Source organism: Cannabis sativa, chromosome 4 (assembly GCF_029168945.1).
Source record: "Cannabis sativa cultivar Pink pepper isolate KNU-18-1 chromosome 4, ASM2916894v1, whole genome shotgun sequence".
Lineage (NCBI taxonomy): Eukaryota > Viridiplantae > Streptophyta > Magnoliopsida > Rosales > Cannabaceae > Cannabis > Cannabis sativa.
In genome coordinates, this window is record NC_083604.1 from 29,214,706 (window position 1) to 29,224,545 (window position 9,840).

Here is a 9,840-nt window from a genome sequence, read left to right on the forward strand (position 1 = left end):
AGGCGAGAGTGAAAGATACCATCCATTGAATAGAGTTCTCACCTCATCTAAAATGATAAACATTCTAGCAACTCTTTATTCGATCAAGATCATAATCCAGCGTTGTCCTGTTTAGGCGAGAGTCAAGGCTATTCTATCTTATGAGCTTCTACCATTGTTTCATACTTTTGTAAGTCTTACTAATAGTCGCCACCATTAGGGTGATCCATACTGAAAATAAAATACTTACAAATAATACTTATCTTTCGATATTCTACGACGTTAAATTGCTAATGAATGTTCCTCCATTAGGGAGGATTACTCACTAAAACAAGAACTATGTAGAACCAACAATAGAGATCGAATGTCTCTTGATTAAAGCTCTTTATTTAAAAAATGTATTTTTATTTGATTTTAATAATTTATTTTAATCATATTTTACTAATGAAAATTATAAATTTAAAGTTGGTCCGAAATTAATTGAAAATGATTTTCCAACTTTAATTTAATTTTCATTATTTAATTTTCGAAAATTATATATAAATATATAAAGTTCAATATATTAAATAAATAAATTAAATATAATAAAGTAAAATTTGAAACTTATCTAATTCAAGTTGTTCTAAAATAACAAAATTTTCAACTTAAATTATTTTCAAACAAAAATTAATTAAATAACAAATTAAGTTACTAACCACCTAATTTGAAAAATATTTCATTTTAAGTTGATCCAAAATTAACAAACTTTCAACTTAAAACAATATTCCAAGAATCTTTCAATAACTTATTCCTAGAATTCCTCAACTGAATTATGAATTTCAAAAATATTCAAATTCAAGCTGATTCAAAAATTCGTTATAAATAACTAATTTAAAACTTAAATAAAAATATTTAATGAAATATTAAATAATTAAGCATCAGAAGAATCTAATTACTTATAATTCTATATTTAATTAAATACAAGAAAAATACATATGGTTTATCTTGAATAAGTTTCATTAAACTAACTGTGTTTTTCTTAAATTAATTTCAAAATATTCAAATGAAAAATTAATTTCATATATTTCGAAATTAATTATGCTGCTAATCAATTTTATTAGGTTAAACTAATTTAATTAACCTAGTACAGTTATTCATGTCAAGCAAATGAGCCTTCACAGTTAGGGTTGTTCATGTGAGGGAGGGTTGGGTTCAGTATGCCGTACCCACTGCTATGGCCCCCTAACTCTCTGTAATATCCTGGAAAATAAATAATATTTAAATAGGCATATTTTATTAAATATGTAATTATGTTGGTAATGAAGTAAGATTATGATCTTACTTAGGGTAACTATTGAGAATTTACTCAATGAAATAAAAACCGTAATTTATTAATTACGGAGATTATTTTGGGATATGTGAGTACCGAGGATATCAATTTTGAAATAAAACATTTTTATTGGGCCCGGCAATTTTGGTTAGAAATGTCACGACATTTATGGAAGAATTATTTTGAGAATATTCCGGACTAGGTTAGAAATTTTAGAATGTCGGTTTAATAGAATTAGAAAAATTACAAAATGTCCTAGGTTATTTTAAAGTTAATATTTTTTTTCATTAGGGGTAAATTAGTCTTTTGCCTTTTTACTTTTTTAGGGCTGCCTATTATTATTAAAAAAAAAAAAAGAAAAACCCTATTTTAAGGAATTAACTTCCAAGACAAGAAACAAACTCTTTTCTTCTTCTCTCTCTCGTGCAACCTAGAAGCTAGCTGAACCAAGGGAGTTCTTCCTCAAATTCTTTTGTTTCTAGCAGAATTTACTCCCAAGCTCAACTTAGAAGCCTTGAGGTAAGTCTTTGTTGCATGTTTTCCCTAAATTCTTTTGGTTTTAAGTTAGTTTTGGTTGGGGTTTTGGTTTTTCAAGGGGGCTGCAAGTTGTTTGGTGATAGAATATGATTCTAGGATAGTTTTTGAGGGTGTTTGAAACTTGTTTAAGTTTAATTTGATTGGAGTTAGGGGCTGGTTGAATTAATTAAGCTACATAGGGTTAAAATTGTGTTTTTCTTCACTTTGAAGTGTGATTTTGAGCAAATTGATATATTGCATTGAAATGGTTGTTTGGTTATGTTATAATTGCCATAATATACTGTTCTGGAAAGTTTGGTTAGGTTTGGTGGAGGTTTGATTGGTTTTTGGGGTGAAAAACCAGAAATCACCATGGCTGCCAGGAAAAAAAGGCAGGCCGTTTTTCTGGGTGTCTGAAAAACGGCCGACCGTTTTTCCCAGGAATGGGAGATTTTGGGTTTTTCTCCTCAAGTCTGATCTGATTCGGGGTGTCTTTCGGAGTGGAATTCAGGGTGTTTTAGAGATGGTTAAGCTAGTTTGATCTGGGGGAAAGTAGGGTGTGTTCGATTGTTAGAATTAGAGTTGATTATCAGAAATTTGATTAAGGTTTTTATTGAGTTTTGATTGTCGTGATATAGGACTGGAATTGCTTAGCTTGTTTTCCACTCAAGTCGGCCCGTACTCTTGATTTCTGAACCAAGGTAAGAAAAGTGGTAAGCACCGTATGTGGTTAAAGATTAATGGTTGAATGGAAGTGGCCTTGATTATTATCAAGACTTTGATTAAATATTTAGTAAGCCTAGGTTATGACCTAGGGTTGGAAACGGTTATTACCGTTACGAGTAATTACTCTTGAAACCGCGGTTAGGTTTCTTACTTATCGTCTGCTTTATCGGGCAACGATAGTGACATATTCAGCTCGTGGTTAACGAGTGGTAAAAGGGGTACTTTATAAAGTACCAAGATTGTGTAATGTGAATGTGTAATGTGTAAAGGAATACTTTATGATATTGTATAATGAGTAAACATATTGATATGAGATTAAATTGATAATCATTTTCAGTTAACGTTTTGGTTACTTTTCTTGCTGAGTCTTTGTGACTCACGGGTGCTTTATGGTGCAGGTAAAGGAAAGGCAAAAGTTGAGCAACCATGAGTTTGTGGTCGCAGCAGCAATGTACATACCAGCCGCAGTGACACGGCCCAGTAAACAGGATGCTCTATTTTGATTGTATTTTGGAAGTATAAAGTTTATGTTGTAAAATACTTTGAAACCAATTTGTGAATATTTTGAAAACAGGGGAACCCCGTAGTCCATATTACTTATCTTTTGTTAAACAGTTTAAAAGTTGAATTTTAATTATCAAAATTTAATTACCCACACTTTTAGTATAATTACATATTATATAAATATCAGTATTTTATTAAATTGCACACACGTGGCGTCCCTGTTGGACAGGGCGTTACAGCATGGTATCAGAGCGCCAAGGTTTTTAGATCCTGAAGACTGGTTTGATATGTACATTGACTGCATGGACCTGATCGACTCATGGTTTAGTAAGCTTTAAGTTAAAAGATAGTTTGTTAATTTTCTGATTACCTGATTATTTGAATTATGTTGATATCGTAATGGTGTGGGTAGAATTATAATATATGGAAATACTTATCAGTATTGCTATTACATGGAATGTGATCGCAGGTGTATAGTTATGCACCCGAGGCGGACTGGTAGGGGTACCCGTGAGCTAGCTGGGCTCGGGGCTGCCGGTGAGGGTGAGAACCCTCCACCACCACCTAACTGGGAAGAGTTATATGCTGCAATGCAAGAAACTATTCGGCAGCAGGGTGAGCAAATCAGAGAATTAAGAGAGCAGCGAGCTCAGCCTGCTCTAAACCTTAATCCTGATCCTCCGGCACCTCTGGTAGTGCCACCGGATGCAGGGAATCGTTTGGAACCATTATATGAGCGGTTCAGAAGCGTAACCCGCCGGTTGTTTGAGGGTGGTGCTGATCCACTCAAGGCGGAGCAATGGATGAGTATGATAACATCCATTTTTGATTTTATGCGAGTTGAAGATAATGACCGGGTCAGGTGTGCTACTTATATGCTACGAGATGATGCCCGTATTTGGTGGGAGATTGTATCTCAGGGCCATGATCTGAATAACATGACCTGGGAAGCCTTCCGGGCCTTATTTTATGAGAAGTATTATAATGAGTCTATTCGGGCAGCAAAGGCAGAAGAGTTTATACGGTTAACTCAGGGTAGTATGACTGTGACGGAGTATGCCACTAAGTTTGATCGACTGGCAAAGTTTGCCTCAGATGAGGTGGCTACTGAAGCTGCTAGGAAAGCAAAGTTCATTCGAGGGCTGGATGAACACATCGCCCGGGATGTGATTGTTGCTTCTAAACAACCGGGGGTTGCCCGTACTTATGCTCAAATAGTTGAGTTGGCCTTAGTTTCTGAGGGTGCAGAAGCTCAGATACGAAAGAAAAATATTGCCAGAAGAGATTCATGGAAGCAAACAGCAGGTCCTGGTTCGGGTAGGGGTACTGATCCCGGTGACCGCAAGAAAAGACCTAGTGAATCATCAGCAGCAGGCCCAAACAAAAGATTCCAGGGTAACCAAGGTTTCCGTCGTGGTGGAAACGAAAACTGGCGGACTTTTCCTGAATGTTCGAGATGTAAAAGGCATCACCTGGGTGAGTGTCAGGCCAGGGCCTGTTTCCACTGTGGAATGGTGGGTCACATGAAGAGAAATTGTCCACAATTGCTACGACTAGAGCAAAAGAAGGATGATACACCCACTCCTGCCCGAGTGTTTGCCCTGACTCAAGCTGAGGCTGATGCTGGTCCTTCTACTGTGACAGGTCAGCTTTCTGTTGCTGGTACTTTATTGACTGTGTTAATTGATTCTGGTGCGACGCATTCTTATATTTCAAGTAGAATAATTGAGAAGCTGAATAAACCTAGTGATGTGCTTTCTAGAGGTTTTGGAACCTTGTTGCCTACTGGGGAGTTGGTTATCTCCAGCAGGTGGGTTCGATCCCTTCCAGTATTTGTGGAAGGAAGAGAGTTATCAGTTGATCTGATAGAATTGAACCTGGAGGATTTTGATGTTATTTTGGGAATGGATTGGCTTGCTAAATACAACGCCACCATTGATTGTAAGAGAAAAATGGTAACTTTTCAGCCTGAGGGTGAGGATCCTTTTGTATTTGTGGGTAAGATGCAGGGATCTCGGATTCCCTTAATTTCAGCACTTAAGGCAAGGGATTTGTTGTGTGAGGGGTGTATTGGTTTCTTAGCAAATGTAGTGGATACTACTTGGGAACCACAAGCGGGACCGGAGCATGTCCCAGTGGTTCGAGAATTTCTGGATGTTTTTCCAGAAGAGTTACCGGGGTTACCGCCAAAACGTGAAATTGATTTTGAGATTGATCTAATACCAGGAGCTGAACCTGTATCGAAAGCTCCCTACAGGATGGCACCTGCGGAGCTGAAAGAGTTAAAAGTTCAATTACAGGGGATGATGGATTTAAAATTTACTAGACCTAGCACTTCACCTTGGGGTGCACCAGTTTTGTTCGTGAAAAAGAAAGATGGAACTTTACGAATGTGCATAGATTATCGGGAGTTAAACAAGTTGACAGTGAAGAATAAGTATCCTTTGCCCAGAATAGATGATTTATTTGATCAGCTGCAGGGAAAGACTGTCTTTTCCAAGATTGATCTTCGGTCTGGTTATCACCAACTGAGGATTCGGGAGGAGGATATTCCCAAGACAGCTTTCCGGACCCGGTATGGCCATTACGAATTCCTGGTAATGTCCTTCGGATTAACAAATGCCCCAGCAGCATTTATGGACCTGATGAACCGAGTGTTCAAAGACTTTCTGGATGATTTTGTTATTGTCTTTATTGATGACATTCTAATTTATTCAGACTCAGAAGAGACTCACGAAAGACATCTTCGAATGGTATTACAACGTCTCAGGGAACATAAGTTGTATGCCAAGTTTAAGAAATGTGAATTTTGGTTACCTCAGGTGAGTTTCTTGGGCCATGTGGTGAGTAAAGATGGTATTTTAGTAGACCCAGTAAAGATCGAAGCAGTACGTGACTGGCCTCGACCTAAGTCAGCAACCGAAGTTAGAAGTTTCCTGGGGTTAGCAGGGTATTATCGAAGATTTGTTGAAGGCTTTGCAAAGATTTCTACGCCTTTAACTGAATTGACCCGAAAGAATTGTAAGTTTGTTTGGACTGACAAGTGTGAAGGTAGTTTCCAGGAATTGAAGCAAAGGTTGATTACCGCTCCTGTGTTAACTTTACCAAAAAGTGATGAAAAGTTTGTGATTTATTGTGATGCATCCAAACAAGGGTTAGGTTGTGTTCTTATGCAGTCAGGGAAAGTGATTGCTTATGCATCCAGGCAATTGAAGGAGTATGAACAACGATATCCTACCCATGATATTGAATTGGCAGCAGTTGTCTTTGCACTAAAAGTTTGGCGTCACTATCTGTACGGTGAGAAGTGTGAAATTTATACAGATCACAAAAGCCTCAAGTACTTTTTCACTCAGAAGGATTTAAATATGAGGCAACGACGATGGTTAGAACTGGTCAAAGATTATGACTGCGAGATTCTCTACCACCCTGGTAAAGCAAATGTGGTAGCGGATGCTCTAAGTCGGAAAGGACCAGGGCAAGTTTGTGAACTAAAGGAAATCTCAGCAAAGTTGGCTGAGGATATGACGAGAGCGGAATTGAATTTGTAATTGGAAAACTTGCTAATATCACCATACAGTCTGATCTATTGGAAAGAATTAGAGTAGCCCAACAAGGTGATCTTGAGCTACAGGGACATAAGGAGAAGTTAGAGGCTGGATTGGCCAGAGATTTTTCGTGTTTATCTGATGGGTTGTTGCGATACAAAAACAGAATCTGTGTACCGGTTGATAAAGAAATCAGACAGGAGATTCTTGATGAATCTCATACTACACCGTACTCCTTACACCCGGGAACAACCAAGATGTATCATGATGTGAAAGCTTTATACTGGTGGTCGGGTATGAAGAGGGATATTGTTGAATATGTGTCAAAATGCTTAACCTGTCAACAAGTTAAAGCAGAACACCAAAGGCCGGCAGGTTTGCTTCAACCTCTAAAGATTCCTGTATGGAAATGGGAAGACATCACCATGGATTTTGTAGTGGGATTGCCCAGAACAATAGGGTATTATGATTCTATTTGGGTGATAGTGGATCGATATACGAAGTCTGCTCACTTTCTCCCGGTGAGGACAACGTATACAGTTGATCAATATGCTGATTTGTATATCAAGGAGATAGTTCGACTTCATGGTGCCCCAAAGTCGATAGTTTCGGATCGAGATCCAAAATTTACATCCAAATTTTGGGAAAGTTTACAGCAAGCAATGGGTACTAAGTTGAAATTCAGTACAGCTTTTCATCCTCAAACCGATGGTCAATCTGAAAGGACTATCCAGATACTTGAGGATATGTTGAGGGCATGTGTAATGGATTTTGAAGGTTCTTGGAACAAGTACCTACCTCTGATTGAGTTTTCTTATAACAATAGTTATCAGAGTACCATTGGCATGGCTCCGTATGAGATGCTTTATGGAAGGAAATGTCGATCACCTATTCACTGGGATGAGGCTGGTGAACGTAGGTACCTTGGACCTGAAGCTGTCCAAAGAACGAGCGAGGCTATTGAAAAGATTCGAGCTCGTATGCTTGCTTCCCAAAGTAGACAGAAAAGCTACGCAGATCCAAAGCGTAGAGATGTTGAATTCCAAGTTGGGGATTTTGTTTTTCTTCGGGTATCCCCAATGAAAGGAATTCGAAGGTTCGGGAAGAAAGGAAAGTTGAGTCCCAGATTTATTGGTCCATTTGAGATTCTTGAGAAAGTAGGTCAAGTAGCTTATCGGTTGGCTCTACCTCCTGCTTTATCTAGGGTTCATAACGTGTTTCATGTCTCGATGCTTCGGAAATATGTATCTGATACAACTCATATCTTAAGTTATGAAGACATTGAGCTTCAAACCGATCTGTCATATGAAGAACAACCAGTAAAGATCTTAGACAGGAAAGAAAAGGTGCTGCGGAACAAGACTATTCCGCTAGTTAAAGTGCTGTGGCGGAACAGCAAAGTTGAAGAAGCGACTTGGGAGTTAGAGTCGCAGATGCGGGAGTTGTATCCCGAGCTTTTCAGGTAAATTTCGAGGACGAAATTCCTATAAGGAGGGAATAGTTGTAATATCCTGGAAAATAAATAATATTTAAATAGGCATATTTTATTAAATATGTAATTATGTTGGTAATGAAGTAAGATTATGATCTTACTTAGGGTAACTATTGAGAATTTACTCAATGAAATAAAAACCGTAATTTATTAATTACGGAGATTATTTTGGGATATGTGAGTACCGAGGATATCAATTTTGAAATAAAACATTTTTATTGGGCCCGGCAATTTTGGTTAGAAATGTCACGACATTTATGGAAGAATTATTTTGAGAATATTCCGGACTAGGTTAGAAATTTTAGAATGTCGGTTTAATAGAATTAGAAAAATTACAAAATGTCCTAGGTTATTTTAAAGTTTATATTTTTTTTCATTAGGGGTAAATTAGTCTTTTGCCTTTTTACTTTTTTAGGGCTGCCTATTATTATTAAAAAAAAAAAAGAAAAACCCTATTTTAAGGAATTAACTTCCAAGACAAGAAACAAACTCTTTTCTTCTTCTCTCTCTCGTGCAACCTAGAAGCTAGCTGAACCAAGGGAGTTCTTCCTCAAATTCTTTTGTTTCTAGCAGAATTTACTCCCAAGCTCAACTTAGAAGCCTTGATGTAAGTCTTTGTTGCATGTTTTCCCTAAATTCTTTTGGTTTTAAGTTAGTTTTGGTTGGGGTTTTGGTTTTTCAAGGGGGCTGCAAGTTGTTTGGTGATAGAATATGATTCTAGGATAGTGTTTGAGGGTGTTTGAAACTTGTTTAAGTTTAATTTGATTGGAGTTAGGGGCTGGTTGAATTAATTAAGCTACATAGGGTTAAAATTGTGTTTTTCTTCACTTTGAAGTGTGATTTTGAGCAAATTGATATATTGCATTGAAATGGTTGTTTGGTTATGTTATAATTGCCATAATATACTGTTCTGGAAAGTTTGGTTAGGTTTGGTGGAGGTTTGATTGGTTTTTGGGGTGAAAAACCAAAAATCACCATGGCTGCCAGGAAAAAAAGGCAGGCCATTTTTCTGGGTGTCTGAAAAACGGCCGACCGTTTTTCCCAGGAATGGGAGATTTTGGGTTTTTCTCCTCAAGTCCGATCTGATTCGGGGTGTCTTTCGGAGTGGAATTCAGGGTGTTTTAGAGATGGTTAAGCTAGTTTGATCTGGGGGAAAGTAGGGTGTGTTCGATTGTGAGAATTAGAGTTGATTATCAGAAATTTGATTAAGGTTTTTATTGAGTTTTGATTGTCGTGATATAGGACTGGAATTGCTTAGCTTGTTTTCCACTCAAGTCGGCCCGTACTCTTGATTTCTGAACCAAGGTAAGAAAAGTGGTAAGCACCGTATGTGGTTAAAGATTAATGGTTGAATGGAAGTGGCCTTGATTATTATCAAGACTTTGATTAAATATTTAGTAAGCCTAGGTTATGACCTAGGGTTGGAAACGGTTATTACCGTTACGAGTAATTACTCTTGAAACCGCGGTTAGGTTTCTTACTTATCGTCTGCTTTATCGGGCAACGATAGTGACATATTCAGCTCGTGGTTAACGAGTGGTAAAAGGGGTACTTTATAAAGTACCAAGATTGTGTAATGTGAATGTGTAATGTGTAAAGGAATACTTTATGATATTGTATAATGAGTAAACATATTGATATGAGATTAAATTGATAATCATTTTCAGTTAACGTTTTGGTTACTTTTCTTGCTGAGTCTTTGTGACTCACGGGTGCTTTATGGTGCAGGTAAAGGAAAGGCAAAAGTTGAGCAACCATGAGTTTGT